The sequence below is a fragment of the Tursiops truncatus genome, chromosome 4 (genome assembly GCF_011762595.2).
Source record: "Tursiops truncatus isolate mTurTru1 chromosome 4, mTurTru1.mat.Y, whole genome shotgun sequence".
Taxonomy (NCBI): Eukaryota; Metazoa; Chordata; class Mammalia; order Artiodactyla; family Delphinidae; genus Tursiops; species Tursiops truncatus.
In genome coordinates this window covers 8,250,193-8,274,419 of record NC_047037.1, presented here as the reverse complement: position 1 = coordinate 8,274,419, position 24,227 = coordinate 8,250,193, and the positions used below count along the sequence as shown (strand labels likewise).

The following is a 24,227-nucleotide window of genomic DNA, read 5'->3' as shown; positions in this document are numbered from 1 at the left end:
TGGGATTGCTGAGTCCTATGGTAATTCTATTTTTAGTTTTTTAAGGAACCTCCATACTGCTCTCCATAGTGGCTGTATCAATTTACATTCCCACAAACAGTGCAAGAGGGTTCCCTTTTCTCCACATCCTCTCTAGCATTTGTTGTTTGTAGATTTTCTGACGATGCCCATTTCCCATGACCATTCTTGTATCCCTTCCCAGAGCAACTCTTACTCTATCTTCTTTTGATTTGGATAATTGAGATGGGTTAGATAAAACTATCTCTGTATATATTAAGCATTATTCATCCATTCAACCAATATGCATTAAGCACCTACTGTACTTCTGGCACTGGGAGCTGGGGATTCAGTAATGAACAAAATAGAAAAAACTCCTCCCTTCATGGGTATTACATTTCAGTGAATGAGACAGATTATAAACAAAATATATAAGTAAAGTAAATAACATGCTTGAAAGTGATAAGGGCTAATAATAAATAAAGAGGGGAAGGAAGAGTTTTAGGGAGAGAGGTAACTGTAGCCTCACGGAGAAGGTGGTTTTAGACAAAGACCTGAAATCAGTGGGAGAACTAGTCATGCATAATAGGTATCTGGAGGACAAGTAAGCTAGGCAGAGAGAAGAGCAAGCGCAAAGGCCACAGGGCTGGGGCATGCCTGGCATTTTTATGGGGAAAAGCAAAGGGGCTGGGATTACTAGAATGGAGTAAATGAGGGGGAGTGTTATAGGAGGTGACGTTACAGTGGGGATGAAGACCTGACCATGTAGAATCTTGTAAATCATAGAAAGGAACTTGGCTTTTGCTTTGAGTCCCATGGGAAGCCATTGGAGGGGTTTTGTACAGAAGACTGAGATGATCATACTTACCTTTTAACAGGATGGCTCTGGATGTTATGTTGACTGAGAATAGATGGATGAAGGGCAAAGACAAAGAAAAGGAGGTCAGTCAGGACGCTACTAGAATTATCCAGTCGGCACTGGATCAAGGTGGTGGTAATGGAGATGGTAAGCAGTCAGGTTCCGGGTATATTGTGAAGGTAGAGACAATAGGATTTGATGACAGCTTTTAGAGTAAGAGTAGAGTTATTGATTCCCTCAGGATATTGATGTAAACAGGTACTGGATTAACAGGTTGAACGGAGGTTCAGTTAACATGGGGAAGATTGGAGAAGAGGGTGTGTGTGTGTGTGTGTAAACATCCTCATTTGGAACATGTTAAGAGGTATGTGTCTATTGGATATCCAAGTGGCGTTACCAAGTAAGCTCTTGGATATATGAGTCTGGAGATGAGAGAGAGAGTTCCAAGTTGGAGATAGAAATTTGAGGCTTATCAGCAGATAGATGGTTTAAAACCATGAGATGGGATGAGATCACTTAGGTCACTTCTTAGGGAAGGGGGTCTATGAATTGAAACTGGGGGCTCAGAGACATAAGGAGATACCAGCCTATGAAGCTGAGAAGGAGGTGTCAAAAAGAGTATGATTTCTTGGAAGCCAAGTGAAGAACAGGCTTTTTTTTTTTTTTTTTTTTTACGGTACGTGGGCCTCTCACTGTTGTGGCCTCTCCCGCTGCGGAGCACAGGCTCCCGACGCACAGGCCTAGCGGCCATGGCTCGTGGGCCCAGCCGCTCCGCGGCATGTGGGATCTTCCCGGACCGGGGCACGAACCCGCGTCCCCTGAATTGGCAGGCGGACTCTCAACCACTGTGCCACCAGGGAAGCCCAGGAACAGGTTTTAAGGCAGAAATAGTGATCAGTTATTTCAAATGTTGCTGAAAGGTCTAATAAGATGAGAATCATTGATTGGGATGTAGTCATTGCTTTTGACAATACATAACTCATCAGTAATTAAACAGATTCTTTTTAATTGAAATATAGTTGACTTACAATGTTGTGTTAGTTTCTGGTGTACAGCAAAGTGATTCATATATATATATGTATATGTATGTATATATATATATATACATATATATTTTTTTTCAGTCTTTTCCATTATAAGTTATTACAATGTTATGGTTTAAAGTTATTACAATAAATATAGTTTATCTATTTTTATCTATGTTTATCTATTTTCTATATAATAGTGTGTATCTGTAAATCTCAAACTCCTAATTTATCATCAGTAACTTTGAGAAGAACTTATTTCTGTTGTGCTCAAGGTCTAAATAATCCAAGACGCCTCAACAACCTCTATGGATTAAATACGGAAATGGGTTTGGATGTAAACAATTTGTTCAAAAGCAGGCTGGGGTGAGAGAACAAGGTATTGAGGAAGAGTGTTCTAAATTCCTTCCCAGCACCAGCCAATAATCTAAAGTATGGAAATGGTGCCATATTTAAAACAAATAAACAAATAAACAAACAAACAAAAACTAGAACATTATCCAAATAGGATTACCATAGGTACCAGGCTTCAACAGAAACCATGACAACGGGAAAAGAGGCCTTGTAGAAACTTTGTGTGTGTGTATATGCTTTGCTTTCTCAATGTATTTATCATGCTGTGGCCTTGGCAAGATAAATAGTGATTCCTCATCTTTTAGAAAAAAAACAAAGTGGTCTAACATAGCTGTTTAAAAATCCTCTCAATAGTTACCAATTTAAACATAAAAATCCAGTTAAAAAAAATGAATGGGGTTGCAGTTGTGTGGGTGGATTTGATAGGAAGTCCAATTATGCTACAAGGTTGGAGGGTGATCTTGGCTAAAACAAAAGCATATCCCTTTGATTTTTAGAAGGACTCAAACTCAGCCTAAGTGGAATGAGACTTGGTAATGGAAGGGAGTGATCGGATTAATTTTAAAATTGAAAAAGTATAGACCTTTGCCCCATAAGATTCAGGAAAGGCAAATGCACATGAAAAATAATGGTCACACTGCTTTGCATGTTTGGGATTGCATTTTTGGCAGCCTCAGCGAACTGAAATACAGCCTCTTAAGAGAAAGCTGTCACAAAGCTCACGTAGTATAGGACAGGTGTGGTCCTGCCCTGGAGGGTGGAGGGAACCCTGAATGTGCTGCTTCCTTTGGTTATTTGATTTCCACTTAAATCAGGGGCAGCAGATTATTGACTAATTGCTGACCAATCCAGAAGTTGGGTGCAATGGGGAAGGTGAAAACAAAGATCAGAGATGACCCATGGGAGGAGTAAATTAACTTATTTGAAGTCCCTTAAATGCCCCCTTCAGGAGTGGTGGTTTGACAGTGAGATGCAGTAAACTCCCACACTCTGTGGTCTTCAGCTCTAAAATCTCTGCATCTGGACTTTTAAGCCAGCCTGACACGCTCCCACACCTCAGATGCAATGACCCAAGGGCCTGGTTGGCAATCACACGGGATGCTTTCTGAGTGTTCTTCATTGCTCTTGCCCTGAGCCCGTTTCTGTAAGACCTCAGACTCCTCTCCTTCCACTCCAACTTCGGTGTGTGTCTGTGCTTGCTCTCAGCTGTTTGCTTGTGTGTCTCCTTCTCCAGGGTGGCTTGGATAAGAGGTCTTGTTCCAACTTCTCAAGGCCCTGTCTCTAGTCTCTCTTGCAAGGGAGGGGATGAGATTAGACACACATTTTCTTAATGCCGAGCAGAACTGTGTCCACAGGTTGGGAAGGGTTTTATTCCTTGTAGGCTCAGTAGTACAAAAACAAGGTGAGGGATGGAAAGGTAGTTTCTAATGAATGAATTATTGTGAATTATTCTGGAAATATCCATGCCACCTGCTTAAAGCCTCCCTTTCTTCTGGCAATTTACTAAATAATTCACAATGTGCCACAGTTTGTTATAATGTGATGAGTTAAGGAAGTGGCTCTCTTTGGGAATTTTTTCAGAGCATTGGCTCACCTGAGTGAAAATCAGTATTATGTTTCTTAAACTGAGGTATCTGAACACCGTGAGGAATGATCATTGCATTGGTAACTGTCTTAGGTCAGGACCCCAGAAACAGGTCCTGAGATGAGCATTTGCATACAACTGATTTATTAACGAAGTGCTCCCAGGAGAAATCAGTGATGGAGGGGGTAGGTATCAGGACAGGGAAAGGGAAGAAGCAAAGCCACAAGTGGGCTTCAGACCAAGTTCCACTGTGAGGTGTTTAGCCTCATCCTTCAAGAGAGCCTGAGTGGGAGTTGATTGTCCCCCACGAGGCAAGTGGGACGAGGCTGGGCCTCCATACATGTACATCACCAGTCACTGTGGAGGCCCACCCCAGGGCCATGTAAATTCCCAGGTACTTCTGCTCCAACAGCCCTGGGCTCATCCTCCCAAGGAGAGACATGTGCAGGGTCACTGAAAGTAAAAACCAAGGAGTAGGAATAAATGCACAGAAAGGGTCAAAGGAATTCAAGGGGATCTGGGAGGGGTGATCACAATGCCTCCCACATCTCCATAAATATTTATTGAGCCTTTGATGCCAGAAAAGCTTTTTCTTCATGTAGCATATCATTTAGTTTTCACAATACCCCTATGAATTATCTCTATTTTACATAAGGAACGGAAGTGTTGAGTAATTTGTAGGAATGTTCCAAAAAGGTCAGCAACAGAGCCAAGATTCAACTCCTGGTCTATCTAAAGACCAAGCCCACAGTTACTTTTCTTTCCTCCTATTATATTCCTTTCTGGTCGCTAATTATATTCCTTATTCCTCTCCTCTTATTATATTACTTACTTTTCTCTCCTTTGATTATATTCCAATATTCCTTTTGGTTATATTCCATAACCAAAGTGAGGGGTTCAGTTCAGGAAGGGATGGGGAAATTGGGGATAGGGTAAATAAGAAAAACACAGATGATAAAATCATTTGTAAGCAAGAAATATTTTAGCAAATGAGTGGGGATAATTCCATGGCCAGGAGAAGGGAGGAAATCTAATAATATCTTCAAGTTCATGAAAGTTTTTAACACAGAATTGATTGACCAGCTGTGCTCAAATATCAACAGAGTGGACGAAGAAAAAAACCTCCTTGCTATTATAGCAGGAGGATTTTACGTTGAATTAAAGGAGGTGCTCTCTAGCCATAATGGCTATTGAGTACTAGAGTGAAGTTCTATAAACTCAAATGAGAAGGAAAAGAAAAGAAAAAAAAAAAAAAGAAAAGAGAAAGGAAAAGTAGAAAGATGCAAGCCCAGCCTGAAACACTGCGCAAATGTATGAGATGTTACTCTGAATACAGCTGCTTCACACCTGCAATATTCCACAGAGTGGGAGCTGTGAATTAAAAAAAAAAAAAAGCAGTGAACTTCATTGGAGCTGAGGATGGCCCACCAGAAATTATCCCATTGTTTGGGCTGGGGAAGGGATACCTACTTGTCTGGTCTGATGATTTGCTTCTCTATGAGAAGACTTTTTTTCACTTTGGTCCTTTCTCCCCCAAAGAAAAGATCCCCAAAGCTATTTCATATATGTAAAAGAACATTTTGCAGAGAAATACAGAGAAAGAGCCTTTGTTGGTGTGCTGCAGCATGGTCTGGGGACACTGACTGGTTAGCAGAGGGGATGGACCTTGGGAAGTATGACATATCTTTAAATAATATGTTGTTTTGCTGTTCCCTGTCCATCTACTGCTCCCTCCCCCAGGGATTTTCTATGAAAGATGACTCCATTTAGATTTCTTAAATATTAAAAAATATATATACTCAATGATATTTTTCAAATATTAAAAAAATATATACACTCAATGATGTGTTTGCTGCCAGACTAAACTACTCACTATTTTATAATGGGACCTGTACTGAAAATTCATTTAGAGATCACTTATGAATATATCTTCCCCATAGAAACTCTGATGTAGATGGACTCATGTTTGAGGAAGAATCCATTGCAATCACACCCAATGTACTTTGAAGGTCCTAGTTTTAGGCTACCCTGTGGACTTAAATGGATACTTCTGAGCAAGTATAGGAACTTGATCACAATTCAGATCATTATTTATCTGGAAAACGAGTTTCAGTTTGGATTTGGGACCTCAGGACTAGTTCCATCCTAAAAGACCTCTCAGTGGAGGCTTGCAAGGGGATTTTCTACACATTGGGTGAGGTCAGTGGTGAAAAGTCAATTGCTCCCTGAAGTCCATATCTGTTTTTCTTCTAACCAGAGTGGTGATTTGTTCTCTGTAAAAGAGAATTCCCCTGCCTTCCAGTTTAATAGCAGCCATTCGTAGGACTGAAGAATTTGTACAAGAGTGAAAATTATTATTGAGCACCTACGATGGATCAGACACTCTGTCATTCACTGTATGTATATTATGTAAATTTCATAATAACTTTGGGGAGTAGGTATTATTTTCACTATTTTACAGAAGAGGTAACAGCCTTAAAAAAGTCAACTTGCATGAGGTTCTATACATAATAAATGATGGAATCTGATGGAATTAGAGCTCCAGATTCCTGACTTCAAAGCCTAATCATTTCATAGATGTTGTGGTGGACAGTTATTTCTTGGTTGCGTCCCTGATATCCATTCTCCCTCGCCATTATTTTCCTCTGGAACATCTACCCTCACTGCCTGTCCCCCACAGCACACTAGAGCTGTTTGGTGTGTGCAGAATTGACCCCATGCCTGCCTTAGAAGTGAGCTTAGATTGATGTAAGCCAAGCACTATATTCCTCTTCGCCATTTCTCCTGCCATATTGCCTGGTTCAAAGATGAATAGGTACTATTCAGAGCCAATGAAACGGAATGAGATGTTTGCTGGCCTTCTGGAAATGAGTAGCTCCCTTCTTTAACTATATTGTATAAGGATGTGAGTTCTGAAATGGTGGCAGCATTTTCTTACCTAGGGGAGAGAGCATGGCTCTGCTGGGGTAACTACTATGAAGAACCTGAGTTTGAAGCCACTGTGACAGAAGATAGAGGTCAGAGACAGAGGGAATTCAGGCTCATACTGTCAACCATTGAACTCCTGGATCAAGCCTTACCTGAAGTAAGACCTGCTCCAGGAATAATTACAAACATTCTTTCAAGCTATCATTTATAGTTTTAGCCACTCTATAGGTTTTGTGCTACTTTCACCACAAAGAATTGTAAGTGACACAGGCACTCTGGTATGAATCACATTCCTGAAAGAATTCAGCAACCTAATTAATCACATTAAATTACATTCAGGCTATTATCACTAAGTGACAAAAGTTGTCCACTTAAAATTTACAAAGATTCTGAATAATGCAGAATGAAAACAAAGGATGTTTCAGTTAAGGATTTTAAGTTGGGCAGAAAAAAATTAATTAAATGATGCCACTCTCTGATAATTCTAATTAATCTGAGTTTTAATTCCATAGGAATAATAAAAACTGGTGTCTGTGTTTATGTTTGAGGACCAAAATTCTCAAATTCTTTACATATGCTTAATTTTTTTTTTTTTTTTTGGCCATGCTGTACGATGTGTGGGATCTTAGTTCCCCGACCAGGGATGGAACCCGTGCCCCCTGCAGTGGAAGGGCAGAGTCTTAACCACTGGACCTCCAGGGAAGTCCCACATACACTTAATTTAAAAAAAATGTGTGCGCATATTGGTTTCTCATCTGAAGCAATATATTAATATATCTTAAGCAAAGGGTATTTCTCTCTATCTTGATAAATGCTCAATTTGCTGAAGGTATTGTGATGATAACTTCCTCTGTATGTGAAAAGGAGCTATAGTTCTCAGGGTGTTATACAGATCACATATAAAGCCAAGTACCTATCGTTATCCTCTAAACTGAGAAACTGAAAGACGCTGGGAAATGGTTGTGAGGGAGAGAGCAAACAGTAGAGAGAAAATAGGAAGGTGGAAGAAGAAATAGAGGCTTAAAGGTCATTCCACTGGGAAACTAAGGATGTTAACCTGCAGGATCCCTTACTTGCAGGGCCCTTCTGAGGCTGCAGGAGGGACTCTACTGATGTGTTCATTAGTCACAGGATTTTCCAAAATTTTCGAGAACTAGATATTTTAACTGAAATTGGTTGACAATTGTCTTTTCTCCCCTCGAATGCTCTCTGCCCTGTTATATTTACTTGGGTTGGGTATCATTGGAGTGACTACGAAAATTTTAGGGGACGCAATTCAAGAGGGATGTATTTAGGTGGGCCACAGACATTTCCATATTTAGTTAAGGTATTGCTAGCCATCCCAGTGTAGGACGGCCTTCCAGAAATACTCGTTCCATCAACTGGGCCAACGTACCCAGCACTGAGACAAGAATCCGTATGGTTGGAGATTTTATCACGAAATGAGTGGGTGCTAAGCTGTCCAGAACTAGAAGTATGTAGCTAGTGAGGAGGAACTTGGGTTGAAATGAACAGAAATGGAAGCGAGTCTATGGAAATTCTTCCAATTATTAGTAATGTAATGTAGTTCCTATCCATATGAAATCAAACTAGAAAGTGTGCTCTGGTTAGGAATATAATAAATAATGCTGCATGTACAATGGCTCATGCTATATGAGTGTTTCTAGAGGAATGAATGAACTATCTTTTTATCTTCTTATAGACAATGTTATAAAATTGTCAGAAAAGAGATGAACAAAGATTTTGCACAAGTAGTATTAAGAAGTGTAAGTGGTGAATTAATGAATATATACATCACTTTTTGAATTTTGTGCAATTTGAGGTGTGTGTCAGCTTTGTAAAGTTGGAAAGGTTTTCTGATTTCTTATTCTGTATTGATAATCACTTCTGAATCTAATTTAACATTTTTAATTTTGTATTTCTTTTCTTAAACTAACATCCTCAAATTAACATTCTTTAGGCCCCAACCACTTGGATCTGACCTTGGTCTATTCAAGCTTTAGGTGAAAAGAAATTGCTTCAACCTCTAGGTGAATCCTCCTACCTCCCAAGACTATAGCCTGATGAGTCTTTGTGGGGTCACCATAGTTTTCACCTCAAATCTTCCTTGAAGCGTGTCTGGATTCTGTATAAAAGGAAAGATTTAGTCTATTTTTTCATATTTAAAAATTTTATCAGCTTTATTGAGGAATAATTGCCATGAAACAAGCAGTGCATATTTAAGGTGTACTGTTTGGTAAGTTTTGACAAACGTTTACACCCATGAAACTGTCAAACTAATCAGGATAATGCAAACACCCATCACACCCAAGTTTCCTCATACTTTTTTGTAATCTCTTCCTCCTGCCCTTCCTCATGAACCCCTCCCATCCCCAGTTAGCCAGTGCCCTGTTTTCTGTCACGATAGGTTAGTTTGTGTTTTCTGGAACCTTGGACAAATAGAATCCAAAAGTATGTACTTTTTGCAGGGGGGGAAGTGTCTGGCTTCTTTCACTCAGCATAATTATTTTGAGATTCACCTGTGTCGTTGCTTGTATCGACAGTTCATGCATTTTTATGGCTGAGTAGTGTTCCATTATATCACTATATCACAGTTTCTTTACCCTTTTTTCTGTGTTGAACATTTGTGCTGTTTCCAGTTTTGGGCTAATACAGATAAAGTTACAATGAACATTTGTGTACTAGTCTTTGTTCTGATATATACTTTTATTTTCTTCGGTAAATAATCTGGAAGTGGATTGCCTAGATTATACGTAGGTATATGTTTCACTTTTTAAGAAAACTATCAGGGACTTCCCTGGTGGTCCAGTGGTTAAGATTCCGTGGCTTCCAATGCAGGGGGCACGTGTTACTAAGATCCTGCATGCCACATGGTGTGGCCTAACGAAACCAAAAAATAAAAAAACTGTCAAATGTTTTTTTCCAAAGGAGTTGAACCTTTTTACATTCATTCCCACCAGCATGTATGAGAGTTCAGTTGCTCCAAAATCCTTGGAGCACATACAGTAAATCAGATACAGTAAATCTTTAAAAAAAAGTTCTAGCCATCCTAATAGGTCTGTTTTGCTCATTGTGGTTTTAATTTAATGCAGTTGAGGGTCTTTTCATGTACTTATTTGCCATCAGTATATCTTTGGTGAAGTGCCTTTTCAAGTCTATTGCCCACTGTTTGTTTTCTTATTATTGAGTTTTAAGAGTATTTTAAAATGTATATTTTAATACAAGTCCTTAATCAGATATGTAATTTGCAAATTTTTTTCCAAGTCTGTAACATGTTTTTTTCATCCTGCTATCAGTGCATTTCAAAAAGCACAAGTTTTAAATTTTGATTAAAATTAAAATTTGATGTTCAGTTTGTTAGTACTTTCTTTTACAGATTGTGTTTTTGGTGTCATATCTAATAAAACTTTATCTAATACAAAGTCAGAAAAGTTTTCTTCTAGAACTTTTATAGGTTTAAATTTTACATTTAGGTCTATGATTCATGCTAAGTTAATTTCACGGTGCAAGATACGGATCATTCATATATACATATATATTGTATATGTATCCATATCTTGTACCATTAAATTTATATATATATTCAATTATTCCAGCACCATTTGTTGAAAAGACCAATTTTTCTCAACTGAATTGCCTTTGAAACTTTGTCAGAATCATTTGTCTGTATATGTGTGGGTCCATATCTAGACTCTATCCTGTTCCATTTATCTATTTGTCTATCTTTACACCAACACCAAACTGTCCTAACTATTGTAGCTTCATAAGTGTTAGTTCTCCAAATTGATCATCCCTTTCCACACTGTTTTAGCTATTCTAGATCCTTTGGATTTTTATATCAATTTTAGAACCAGTCAGTTAATTTCTACAGAAAAGCATGGGAAGATTTTAATTGGGTTTGTTTAAAATCTATAGATTGGTTTGGGGAGAGTTGATTTCTTAATCTTATTGAGTCTTCTGATTGATGAACACAGTATCTCTCACCACTTATTTACACCTTTAATTATTCTCAGTCATGTTTTGTAGTTTTCAGTGCACACGTCTTTCATGTTTCTTGTCAGGTTTATCCCTAATTATTTCATATTTCTTAGTGTCATTTTTTAAGGGAAATTTTTTTTTCCCTTAAACAGCAAACATTTATTTCTAGCTGTTCTGGATGCCAGGAAGTCCATGATTTGGGTTCTACCAGATCTAGTCTTCGGTCACTTTCCCTGGTTTGCAAACAGCCATCTTATCCTTAAATCATCACACGGCTGAGAGAGAGATCTTCTCTTACTAGTTTCTTCTTATAAGAATACTAATCCCATTTGTGAGGGCTCCACCCTCATGATCTAATTACCCCCCAAAGGTCCCACCTCCTAACACCATCCCATTGGGGGTTAGGATTTCAACATATGAGTTTAGAGAGGACACAAACATTCAGTCCATTACAACATCTTTTGTCAGTAATAGATAGTAAATATCTCTTGTCAGTAATATGTATGGGGCAGACATTTTTTTCTCCAGTTGAAGTTTGTTTTGGCTCTTCCTTTATGCTGTACTTAGAAAAATAGATGTTCTTAATTTTAATGCAATATAATTTTGGCTTTTTCCTTTAATTTATTATTTTTGTGTCTTGTTGACAAAATCCATACCTACCCTGATGTTAAAGATATTCTTGTATATTTTCTTCAAAAACCTTTGAAATATTGCCATCTATAATTCAGTCCTTAATTCATTTGAATTTATTTTGTATATGATATGCAGTAAGGATCCATTTTTTTCCAGAGAGGTAGCTTATTTTCCTAGTATTATTTTTCTCACTCATTAAGTCTTAAATCTGTAAATCTTAAAATATTTTACCATCTGATTAAGTCACCACACTTTGTTTCATTTCTTTGCCTTTCATTTCTTTAACTCCAAGTTTATTCAGCTTTTTCTGAACTTTTGTTCTTCCATAATTTTTAAAGTTATCTTTAACATATTAAAACAAAATATTGGGATGTTATTAGAACTAGAATAAATATCAATTGAGGGAAAATAGAAATGCTTGTGCTCATGAATCTGATGATATTTTTATGTAACCTTTATTTGTGAAGATAGTTTGGTTGTATATTCAGTTCTACGTTGCCCAGTATTCTCTGTCTCTGAAGATATTATTTCACAATCTCTTTGCTTTTATTATTCCCATTAAGCAGCCGGTTGTTAGCTTAGTTTCCCTTCCTATGAAGGTAAGATGTCTATCTCCTTTTTTGTAATTGAAGGATAGTTGACATATAATATTATTTTAGTTTCAGGTGCACACATTGTGATTCAGCATTTAAATAAATTATGAAATGATCACAATAAGTCTAGTAACTGTCACCATACGAAATAATTAGAGTATTATTGACTACGTTCCTTCTGCTGTATATTACCTCTCTCTGATATTTATTTTGTAGCTGGGAGTTTCTACCTCTTAATCCCCTTCACCTATTTCACTACCTTCCCCCTCACCCCCCAAACTACCACTAGTTTGTTCTGTTTCTGTGTGTCTGTTTTGTTTCATTTGATTATTTATTTTGTTATTTTAGATTCCACATATAAGTGAGATCATGTGGTATTTGTCTTTCTCTGTCTGATTTATTTCACTTAGCAGAGTACCCTCTAGATCCATCCATGTTGTCACAAATGGCAAGATTTCACTGTTTTTTATGGCTGATTAATATTCCATTATATATATGTATATATACCTACATCTTCTTTATTCATTCATCTATCAGTGGATACAGGTTGCTTCCATATTTTGGCTATTGTAAATGATGCTGCAATGAACATAGGGGTGCACATATCCTTTGAAATTAGTGTTTATGTTTTCTTTAGGTAAATATCCAGAAGTGGAATTGCTGGATCATATGGTAGTTCTATTTTTATTTTTTTGAATGAACCTCCATACTGTTTTCGGTATTGGCTGCACCAATTTGCATTCCCAAATGGTGCATGAGGGTTTCCTTTTCTCCACATCCTCACTAACGTTTGTTATTTGTAGATTTTTTGATGAGAGCCATTTTGACAGTGTTAGGTGACACTTCACTGTGGTTTTGATTTGCATTTCCCTCATGATTAGTGATGTTGAACATCTTTTCACGTGTCTGTTGGTCATTTGTATGTCTTCTTTGGAGAAATGTCTATTTAGGTCCTCTGCCCATTTTAATTGGATTGTTTGTTTTTTGATATTGAGCTGTATGATTTATTTATATAATTTGGATATTAATCACTTATTGAATATATTATTGTAAATATCATCACTCATTCAGTAGGTTGCCTTTTCATTTAGTTGATGGTTTGCTTTGTTGTGCAAAAGCTTTTTAGTTTGATGTAGTCCCATTTGTTTACTTTTGCTTTTGTCACCCATGCCTGAGGAGACATATCCAAAAAATATTGTTAATACTGATGTCAAAGAGCTTACTGCCTATGTTTTCTTCTCAGATTTTTATGGTTTCAGGTCTTACATTTAATTCTTTAAACAATTTTTAGTGTATTTTTGTACTTGGTATAAGAAAGTGGTCCAGTTTGATTCTTTTACATGTAGCTGTCCAGTTTTCACAACACCATTTATTGACGAGGCTGTCTTTTCCCATTGTATATTCTTGCCTTCCTTATTGTAGATTAATTAAACATATAAGGGTGAGTTTATTTCTGAGATCTCTTTCTGTTCCATTGATCTATATATCTGTTTTTGTACAAGCACCATACTGTTTTGATTTCTGTAGCTTTGTAATATAGTTTGAAATTGGGGTGCATAATACCTCCAACTTTGTTCTTCTTTCTCAAGATTGCTTTTACTCTTTGGGGTCTTTTGTGGTTACATACTAATTTTACAATTATTTGTTCTAGTTCTGTGAAAAATGTCATTGGAATTTTGATAGGGATTGCATTGAATTTTTAGATTGTTTTGGTTTGTATGGGAATTGTAACAATATTACTTCTTCCAGGACTTCCCTGGTGGTCCAGTGGTTAAGACTCCCTGCTTCCACAGCAGGGAGCATGGGTTCAATCCCTGGTCAGGGAACTAAGACCCTGCATACCATGCAGCATGGCCAAAAATTTAAAGAAAGCAAAAAAAATGGTCACCTAATTTATGACAAGGGAGGCAAGAACATACAATGGAGAAAGGACAGCCTTTTCAATAAGTGGTGCTGGGAAAACTGGACAGCTACATGTAAAAGAATGTAATTAGAACACTACATAACACCACACACAAAAATAAACTCCAAATGGATTAAAGACCTAAATGTAAGACCAGACACTATAAAACTCTTAGAGGAAAACATAGGAAAAACACTCTTTGACATAAACCACAGCAAGATCTTTTTTGACACACCTCCTAGAGTAACGGAAATAAAAACAAAAATGAACAAATGGGACTTAATTAAACTTAAAAACTTTTTCACAGCAAAGGAAACCATAAACAAGACAAAAAGACAACCCTCAGAATGTGAGAAAATATTTGTAAATGAAACAACAGACAAAGGATTAATCTCCAAAATATACAAAGAGCTCATGGAACTCGATATCAAAACAACAAACAATCCAATTAAAAAATGGGGGGGGTCCCCTGGTGGCGCAGAGGTTGAGGGTCTGCCTGCCAATGCAGGGGACACGGGTTTGTGCCCCAGTCCAGGACGGTCCCACATGCCGCGGAGCGGCTGGGCCCATGAGCCATGGCTGCTGAGCCTGTGTGTCCGGAGCCTGTACTCCGCAGCAGGAGAGGCCACAATAGTGAGAGGCCCACGTACTCCGCCCCCCCAGAAAATAATTGGTAGGAGACCTAAATAGACATTTCACCAAGTAAGAAATACAGATGGCCAAGAGGCACATGAAAAGATGCTCAACATCACTAATTATTAGAGAAATGCAAATCAAAACTGCTATGAGGTATCACCTCATGCCAGTCAGAATGGCTATTATCAAAAAAGTCTAGAAAAAATAAATGCTGGAAAGGGTGTGGTGAAAAGGGAACCCTCCTGCACTGAAGGGGGGGATGTATATTGATACAACCACTATGGAGAACAGTATGGAGGTTCCTTAAAAATCTAAAAATAGAACTACCATATGACCCAGCAATCCCACTACTGGGCATATACCCTGAGAAAACCATAATTCAAAAAGAGACATGTACCACAATGTTCACTGCACCATTATTTACAATAGCTAGGACATGGAACCAACCTAAGTGTCCATCAACAGATGAAAGGATAAAGAAGATGTGGCACATATATACAATGAAATACTGCTCAGCCATAAAAAGAGATGAAATTGAGTTATTTGTAGTGAGGTGGATGGACCCAGAGTCTGTCATACAGAGTGAAGTAAGTCAGAAAGAGAAAAACAAATGCTGTATTCTAACGCATATATATGGAATCTAAAAAAAAAAAAAGGTACTGATGAACCTAGTTGCAGGGCAGGAATAAAGATGTAGACATAGAGAATGGACTTGAGGACACGGGGTGGGAGGTGGAAGCTGGGGCAAAGTGAGAGTAGCATCAACATATATACACTACTGAATGTAAAATGTTAGCTGTTGGGAAGCAGCAGCATGGCACAGGGAGATCAGCTCAGTGCTTTACAATGACCTAGAGGGGTTGGATAAGGAGGATGGGAGGGAGGCTCAAGAGGGAGGGGATATGGGGACATATGTATGCATATGGCTGATTCACTTTGGTGTACGACAGAAACTAACACAGTATTTGAAGCAATTATACTCCAATAAAGATCTATGAAAAAATTTAAAAAGCAAAAACAAAAAGCAATATTACTTCTTCCAATCCATGAACACAGTTTATCTTTCCATTTATTTGTGTTGTCTTCAATTTCTTTCATCAAAGTCTTATAGTTTCCAGAGTACAAGTCTTTCACCTCCTTGGTTAAATTTATTACTAGGTATTTTATTCTTTTTGATGCAATTGTAACTGGATTATTTGTAATATTTCTCTTTCTGATAGATCATTATTACTGTATAGAAATGCAACAGATTTCTGTATGTTAATTTTGTATTCTGCAACTTTAGTGAATTCATTTATTCTAAGAGTTTTTTTGGTGGAGTCTTTAGGATTTTCTATATATAGTATCATGTCATCTGCAAACAGTGATAGTTTTACTCCTTTTCTAATATGGGTGGCTTTTATTTCTTTCTGTTCTTTCCCTTTCTTTCTTTCTTTCTTTTTCTTTCTTTTTTTTGATCTTTTTGCTGTGGCTAGGATTTCCAATACTATGTTGAATAAAAGTGGTGAGAGTAGGCATTCTTGTCTGGTTCCAGGTCTTAGAGGAAATGATGATGTTAGCTGTGGGTGTGTCATAGATGGTCTTTTTATGTTGAGGTTATTTTCCCTGTATTCCTACATTGTTGAGAGTTTTTATCATAAATGAAAGTTAAGTTTTGTTAAAAGCTTTTACTGAAGCTACTAAAATAATCATATAATTTTAATCCTTAAGTTTGGAGTATCATATTGATTGATTTGCAGATTTTGAACCATCTTTGCATCCATGGGATAAATCCCACTTGATCACAGTGTATGATCCTTTTAACATATTGTTGAATTCGGTTTGCTAATATTTTGTTGAGGATTTTTGCATCTGTGTTTATGAGGGATATTGGCCTGTAATTCTCTCTCTCTTTTTTTTTAATAGTGTCTTGTTTGGTTTTGGTATTGGGATAATGCTGACCTTATAGAATAAGTTTGGAAGAATTCCTTCTTCTGGCATTTTTTTAAAATTTAAAGTTCTGATTGTTTATTGCTAGTATATAAAACTACGATTGATTTTTTTTTTTTTTTGCAGTACGTGGGCCTCTCACTGTTGTGGCCTCTCCCATTGCGGAGCACAGGCTCCAGACACGCAGGCTCAGCGGCCATGGCTCACGGGCCTAGCTGCTCCGCAGCATGTGGGATCTTCCTGGACCAGGACACGAACTCGTGTCCCCTTCATCGGCAGTCGGACTCTCAACCACTGCACCACCAGGGAAGCCTGATTGATTTTTATATATTGATCTTTCATCCTGAAACATTTCCTAAACTCACCTAACAGTTCTAGTAGTTTTTTTATAGATTGCAATGGAGTTATACATAAACAATTATGTTGTTTTTGAATAAAAACAATTTTATATCTGCCTTTCCAATCTGGATGCCTTTTATTTCTTTTTCTTGCTTTATTGCACTGACAAGAAATTCCAATACAATATTGAAGAGAAGCAGTGAGACTGGACATCCTGCTGTTTCTGATTTCAGGTAAAGCTATATTTACAGTTTTTTAGCTGTATTTTTGTAGATGCCCTTTTTAAAACTGAGAAATTTCCCTTGTATTTCTAGTTTTCTAAGAATTCTTATCTGGAATGTATGTTGAAATTTGTCAAGTGCTTTCTTTTGCATCTATTGTGGTGTTAATATAATTTTTCTTTATTTTGCTTATTTGTTTCTTTGTTATTATGAAACTCATTGGCAAATTTCTACTGTTAAACCAACTTTGCACACTCGGTCAGAATGTGTTATCTTTTTACATAGTGTCAGATTTAATTTGCTCAAATTTTGATAAGAAAAATTTCATTTATGATCATGAGGGATATTGGTCTGCAATTGTTTTACTTGTAATGTCTTCATCTGTTTTGAAACCAGGGCATTCTGGGGAGTCTCCTTTTCAATTGTGTGGAAGTATTTGTTTAGAGTTGATATTATTTCTTCCTTAAGTCTTTGGTAGAATATTCCATTGAAGCCATCTTTGCCTCAGTATTTCTTTGTAGGAAGTTTCTAAACTACAAAGTTAACTTCTCTAATAGATGGAGGGATATTTATGCTGTCTAGTTTTTTCTTGAGTGAGGTTTGATGGTCTGTATCTTTCAAGGGGTTGGCCCATTACCTTTAAGTTGCAGAGTTTATTGGTATAAAGTTGTGTATGTAGAATCATTTGGATATTTGTAAAGTCTCTAGTGATATCACCTCTCTCATTTCTGATATTGACAATTTATATTTCCCCTTTTCCCCTGATTAGTGTAGAGATTTATCAATTTTATTGATCTTCTCAAGAAGTTGATGAATTCTTTCAGTTTTCATACATCTAAAAACGTCTTCATCTTGCTTTCATTTTTGAGACATTTTCACTGAATGTAAAATTTTAGAACAACAGCGTTTTTTCCTTTTAACATTTTAAAGATGTTGTTCTACTGTTGTTTCTTTCTCTTGCACTGTTTGCAACAAGAAATCTACTATTATTCTTTTCTTTGTTCCTTTGTACGTATCTTTTTCTCTGATTGCTTTTAGGGTTTTCTGTTTATCACTGGTTTTGATCAGTTTGATTATGCTGTGCCTGGGTATCATTTTCTTTATGTTTCTGTAGCTTCTCGGCTTCATGTGCTTATAGTTTTTAACAAATTTGGAAAAATTTCATCTATAATTTCTTCATTTTTTTTTTGCCTCTCTCCCCATTGTGACTTCACATATTAGGCTGCTTGAAATTGTCCCACACCTCACTGACCCTCTGTCCAATTTTTAAAAGTTCTCTGTGTTTCATTTTGGATTGTTTCTATTGCTATGCCTTCAAGTTCACTAATCTTTTCTCTCACAATGTCTCATCTACTGTTAATCCTAGAAAGTATATTTTTTACTTCACAGACTCTATTTTTCACCAGTAGAAGTTTGATTTGGATCTTTTTTATATCTTCCATGTTTTTGCTTAACTTTTTGAACATATGGAATACCGTTATAATAACCATTTTAACATCCTTCTCTGCTAACTCTAACATCTGTGGTTCATTCTTAATCAGATTCAATTGATTGATTTATCTCCTCATTATGGATCATATTTTTCCTGTTTCTTTGTGTGTCTGGAACTTTTTGATTGAATGCCAGACATTGTAAATTATACCTTGTGCGATGTTGAATATTTTTGAGTTTCTATAAATACTCTTGATCTTTGTTCTGGGACACAGTTAAGTTACTTGGAAACAGTTTGGTCCTTTCTGGTCTTGCTTTTAATAATTGTTAGGCAGAACCAATGTCGTGTTTATTCATGGGCTAATTATTCCCCATTGACAAAAGATGCTTCTGAGTATTGTACTCAAAGCCCTGTAAATCTTCAGGTTTCCAGTCTGCCTGATGGGTACACGTAAGATTCTTACCCCTGAGTGTTCACTGGGCACTAGTACCTCTAATCCTTTCAGGTGATTCTTTCACTGGTCCCAGGTAATTCCCTCACATGCACACACTGACCTGTACTCAGTTGTGTACTCGAGGGGGACACTCTGTAGGTATCTGCAGTACTTTCTCTGTGTAGCTCATTACACTCTGGTACTCTGTCCTGTGAACTATAGCTACCTTGCTCTCCTCAGCTCAAGGAGTTGGCTGCACTCCACCTGAGCTCTCCCCATCTAGATGTGGCCTGGAAACTCTTGTAAGGTAGCAAGATGGAGAAACATAGTGTTCACTTGGTTTGTTTCTCATACCTGAGGGACCAGTATCATTTATCATTTGAAGATCAAATGTCTTGAAAACAAACAATTGCTTCGTATATTTTTGTCTAATTTTTGGTTGTTTTTGGTGGGAGATGAAATCAGTTCCTTATTCTCCAACCTGGCCAGAGGCAGGCGTTCTCTTTATTTGATTTTTCTTTCTGACTTCTACTGGATTCTTTAAGGTCAGGGTAAAGAAGAAAAGAATATTTCAAGAAACTCACAAAGAGATTTCAGGTATGCAGCATTGGTGTTTGACAATCAAATAGAGCAGTGGACCAGTCTCAACTTCAGTTTCATTAATCTGCTAAAGAAAAAGAGGAATCTGCATGAAATTCACAACTCAGACTGCCCTTTTAGCCACTGTGTCAGAAGGCTTGAGAGCTGCACTCTGGAAAAAAAAATCCCTGACAGTTGTTGATGCTTTTGTAAGAGGAGACTTCTGTTATTTTAGCAAACAGAAAGCCTGCATAAAAATGTCAAAAAGAAACTACTTTTGAAGAAAAAAATAGAAACTGACTCACTAAAGGGATCTATTGGGGATAATTACCCGGAGCCTGTGGTAGATCAAGAAGGCTGATTTAAAGTTATTGTTTCTGCAAATTCTGCAAAAAAAAAACAAAAAACAAAACAAAGACTTTTTTTTCCTGGCTTTGCCAGTAGTGGAAAAAATTCCTGCCAGAGCCGTAATCTCATGTAAACTGCACAACTGAGTTTTTCTCTCTGAGTTCCTTGAACCTCCTTTTCTGTAATACAGAGCAAAATTGGCTTAAGACAAAACATTAAAAACTATAACTTGATGGCAATCTGTATATCTTTTTTGGAGAAATGTCTGTTTAGGTCTTCTGCCCATTTTTGGATTGGGTTGTTTGTTTATTTTGTTATTGAGCTGCATGAGCTGCTTATAAATTTTGGAGACTAGCCTTTGTCAATTGCTTCATTTGCAAATATTTTCTCCCATTCTGAGGGTTGTCTTTTGGTCTTCTTTATGGTTTCCTTTGCTGTGCAAAAGCTTTGAAGTTTCATTAGGTCTCATTTGTTTATTTTTGTTTTTATTTCCATTTCTCTAGGATGTGGGTCAAAAAGGATCTTGCTGTGATTTATGTCATAGAGTGTTCTGCCTATGTTTTTCTCTATGAGTTTGATAGTGTCTGGCCTTACATTTAGGTCTTTAATCAATTTTGAGCTTATTTTTGTGTATGGTCTTAGGGAGTGTTCTAATTTCATACTTTTACATGTACCTGTCCAGTTTTTCCAGAACCACTTATTGAAGAGGCTGTCTTTTCTCCACTGTATATTTTTGCCTCCTTTATCAAAGATAAGGTGTCCATATGTGCGTGGTTTATCTCTGGGCTTTCTATCCTGTTCCATTGATCTATATTTCTGTTTTTGTGCCAGTGCCATACTGTCTTGATTACTGTAGCTTGGTAGTATAATCTGAAGTCAGGGAGTCTGATTGCTCCAGCTCCATTTTTCGTTCTCAAGATTGCTTTGGCTATTCAGGGTCTTTTGTGCTTCCATACAAATTGTGCATTTTTTTGCTCTAGTTCTGTGAAAAATGCGGTGGTAGTTTGGTAGGGATTGCATTGAATCTGTAGATTGCTTTGGGTAGTAGAGTCATTTTCACAATGTTGATTCTTCCAATCCAAGAACATGGTATATCTCTCCATCTATTTGTATCATCTTTAATTTCTTTCATCAGTGTCTTATAATTTTCTGCATACAGCTCTTTTCTCTCCTTAGGTAGGTTTATTCCTAGATATTTTATTCTTTTTGTTGCAATGGTAAATGGGAGTGTTTTCTTAATGCAAATTAATACTACCATGAGATATCATCTCACACTGGTTAGAATGGCTATTATCAAAAAATCTAGAAGTAGGAAATGCTGAAGAGGGTGTGGAGAAAAGGGAACACTCTTGCACTGTTGGTGGGAATGTAAATTGATACAGCCACTATGGAGAAAAGTGTGGAGGTTCCTAAAAATCTACAACTAGAACTACCATATGATTCAGCAATCCCACTACTGGGCTTATACCCTGAGAAAACCGTAATTCAAAGAGTCATGTACCAAAATGTTCATTGCAGCTCTATTTACAATAGCCAGGACATGGAAGCTACCTAAGTGTCTATCAACAGATGAATGGATAAAGAAGATGTGGCACATATATACAATGGAATATTACTCAGCCATAGAAAGAAACGAAATTGAGTTATTTGTAGTGAGGTCGATGGACCTAGAGTCTGTCATACAGAGTGAAGTAAGTCAGAAAGAGAAAAACAAATACCGTATGCTAACACATTTATATGGAATCTAAGAAAAAAAAAAAGGTCATGAAGAACCTAGGGGTAAGATGGGAATAAAGACACAGACATACTAGAGAATGGACTTGAGGATATGGGGAGGGGGAAGGGGGTAAGCTGTGACAAAGTGAGAGAGTGGCATGGACATGTATACACTACCAAATGTAAAATAGATAGCTAGTGGGAAGTAGCCGCATAGCACAGCGAGATCAGCTAGGTGGTTTGTGGCCACCTAGAGGGGTGGGACAGGGAGGGTGGGAGGGAGGGAGACGCAAGAGGGAAGAGATATGGGAACATATGCATATGTATAACTTATTCACTTTGTTATAAAGTAGAAGCTAACACACTATTGGAAAGCAATTATACTCCAATAAAGATGTTAAAAAAAAAGATGTTATAAAGTTATTACAGAAAAAAAAAAGAGAGCCTGTGGACTTTAGAAAATACAAAATAAAGGCAAAAGAAAATACTACACCTATAAGCTTGGAGGATGGTATTTAATGGGAAATTTATAGCTCTAAATAATTAAATTGAAAAATGAGAAATGCTGGAAATTAATTGTCTAACTTAAAAAAATCAGAGAAAGAAAACTGAATGAACCCAAATAGACTAAAAGAAGAGAAAAACTGATAAGGGCCAAAAAAAAAGAAAGAAAAAGAAAAAAAAATACTATAATTTGCGGGGACCAGAGGAAGCTGGCGTAAGAGTAAGACGTGGAGATCACCTTCCTCCCCACAGATACATCAGAAATACATCTACACGTGGAACTGCTCCTATAGAACACCTACTGAACGCTGGCAGAAGGCCTCAGGCCTCCCAAAAGGCAAGAAACTCCCCCACGTACCTGGGTAGGGCAAAAGAAAAAATAACAAACAGAGACAAAAGAATAGGGACAGGACCTGCACCAGTGGGAGAGAGCTGTGAAGGAGGAAAGGTTTCCACACACTAGGAAGCCACTTCGCGGGCGGAGACTGCAGGTGGGGGAGGGGGGAAGCTTCGGAGCCACGGAGGAGAGCACAGCAACAGGGGTGCGGAGGGCAAAGCGGAGAGATTCCCGCACAGAGGATCGGTGCCCACCAGCACTCACCAGACCGAGAGGCTTGTCTGCTCGCCTGCTGGGGAGGGCAGGGCTGGGAGCTGAGGCTCGGGCTTCGGTTGGAGTGCAGGGAGAGGACTGGTGTTGGTGGCATCAACGCAGCCTGAAGGAGGTTAGTGCACCACATCTGGCCGGGAGGGAGTCCAGGAAAAGGTCTGGAGCTACAGAAGAGGCAAGAGACTTTTTCTTCCTTCTTTCTTTTGTGGTGCGCGAGGAGAGGGGATTAAGAGCACTGCTTAAAGGAGCTCCAGAGACGGGCGCGAGCGGCGGCTAACAGTGCGGACCCCAGAGACGAGCATGAGACGCTAAGGCTGCTGCTGCAGCCACCAAGAGGCCTGTGTGCGAGCACAGGTCATTATCCACACCACCTTCCCGGGAGCCTGTGCAGCCCTCCACTGCCAGGGTCCCGCGATCCAGGGACAACTTCCCTGTGAGAACGCACGGCACACCTCAGGCTGGTGCAATGTCATGCCAGCCTCTGCTGCCGCAGGCTCACCCTGCATCTGTACCCCTCCCTCCCCCGGCCTGAGTGAGCCAGAGCCCCCGAATCAGCTGCGCCTTTAATCCCGTCCTGTCTGAGAGAAGAACAGACGCCTTCAGGTGACCTACACACAGAGGCGGGGCCAAATCCAAAGCTGAACCCCAAGAGCTGTGTGAACAAAGAAGAGAAAGGGAAATTTCTCCCAGCAGCCTCAGGAGCAGAGGATTAAAGCTCCACAATCAACTTGATGTACCCTGCATCTGTGGAATACCTGAATAGACAATGAATCATCCCAAATTGAGGAGGTGGACTTTGGGAGCAAGATATATTATTTTTCCCCCTTTTCCTCTTTTTGTGAGTGTGTATGTGTATGCTTGTGTGTGAGATTTTGTCTCTATAGCTTTGCTTCCACCATTTGTCTTAGGATTCTGTCCATCCGTTCTTTATTTTTTACTTTTTAAAATTTTTTCATAATAATTATTTTTAATTAATTTTTAAAAATAACTTTATGTTATTTTATCCTACTATATTTTATTTTATTTTATCCTCTTTCTTTCTTTCTTTCTATTTTTTCTCCCTTTTGTTCTGAGCCGTGTGGATGAAAGGCTCTTGGTGCTCCAGCCAGGAGTCAGTGCTGTGCCTCTGAGGTGGGAGAGCCAACTTCAGGACACTGGTCCACAAGAGACCTCCCAGCTCCATGTAATATCAAGCGGCAAAAATCTCCCAGAGATCTCCTTTGCAACACCAAAACCTAGCTTCACTCAACGACCAGTAAGCTGCAGTGTTGGACACCCTATACCAAACAACTAGCAAGAGAGGAACACAGCCCCATCCATTAGCAGAGAGCCTGCCTAAAATCATAAGGCCACAGAAACCCCAGAACACACCACCAGACGTGGACCTGCCCACCAAAAAGACAACATCCAGCCTCATCCACCAGAACACAGGCGCTAGCCCCCTCCACCAGGAAGCCTACACAACCCACTGAACCAACCTTACCCACTGGGGACAGACACCAAAAACAACGGGAACTACAAGCCTGCAGCCTGCGAAAAGGAGACCCCAAATACGGTAAGACAAGCAAAATGAGAAGACAGAAAAACACACAGCAGATGAAGGAGCAGCGCAAAAACCCACCTGACCT

At 38.3% G+C, this 24,227-nt stretch overlaps 1 pseudogene; it reads left to right on the top strand.

The window, feature by feature from the left end:
* Positions 1-876: 876 nt before the first annotated feature.
* The window catches only part of LOC101335852 (actin, cytoplasmic 2-like), a 132,172-nt pseudogene continuing 108,821 nt past the window's right edge, over positions 877-24,227 (top strand).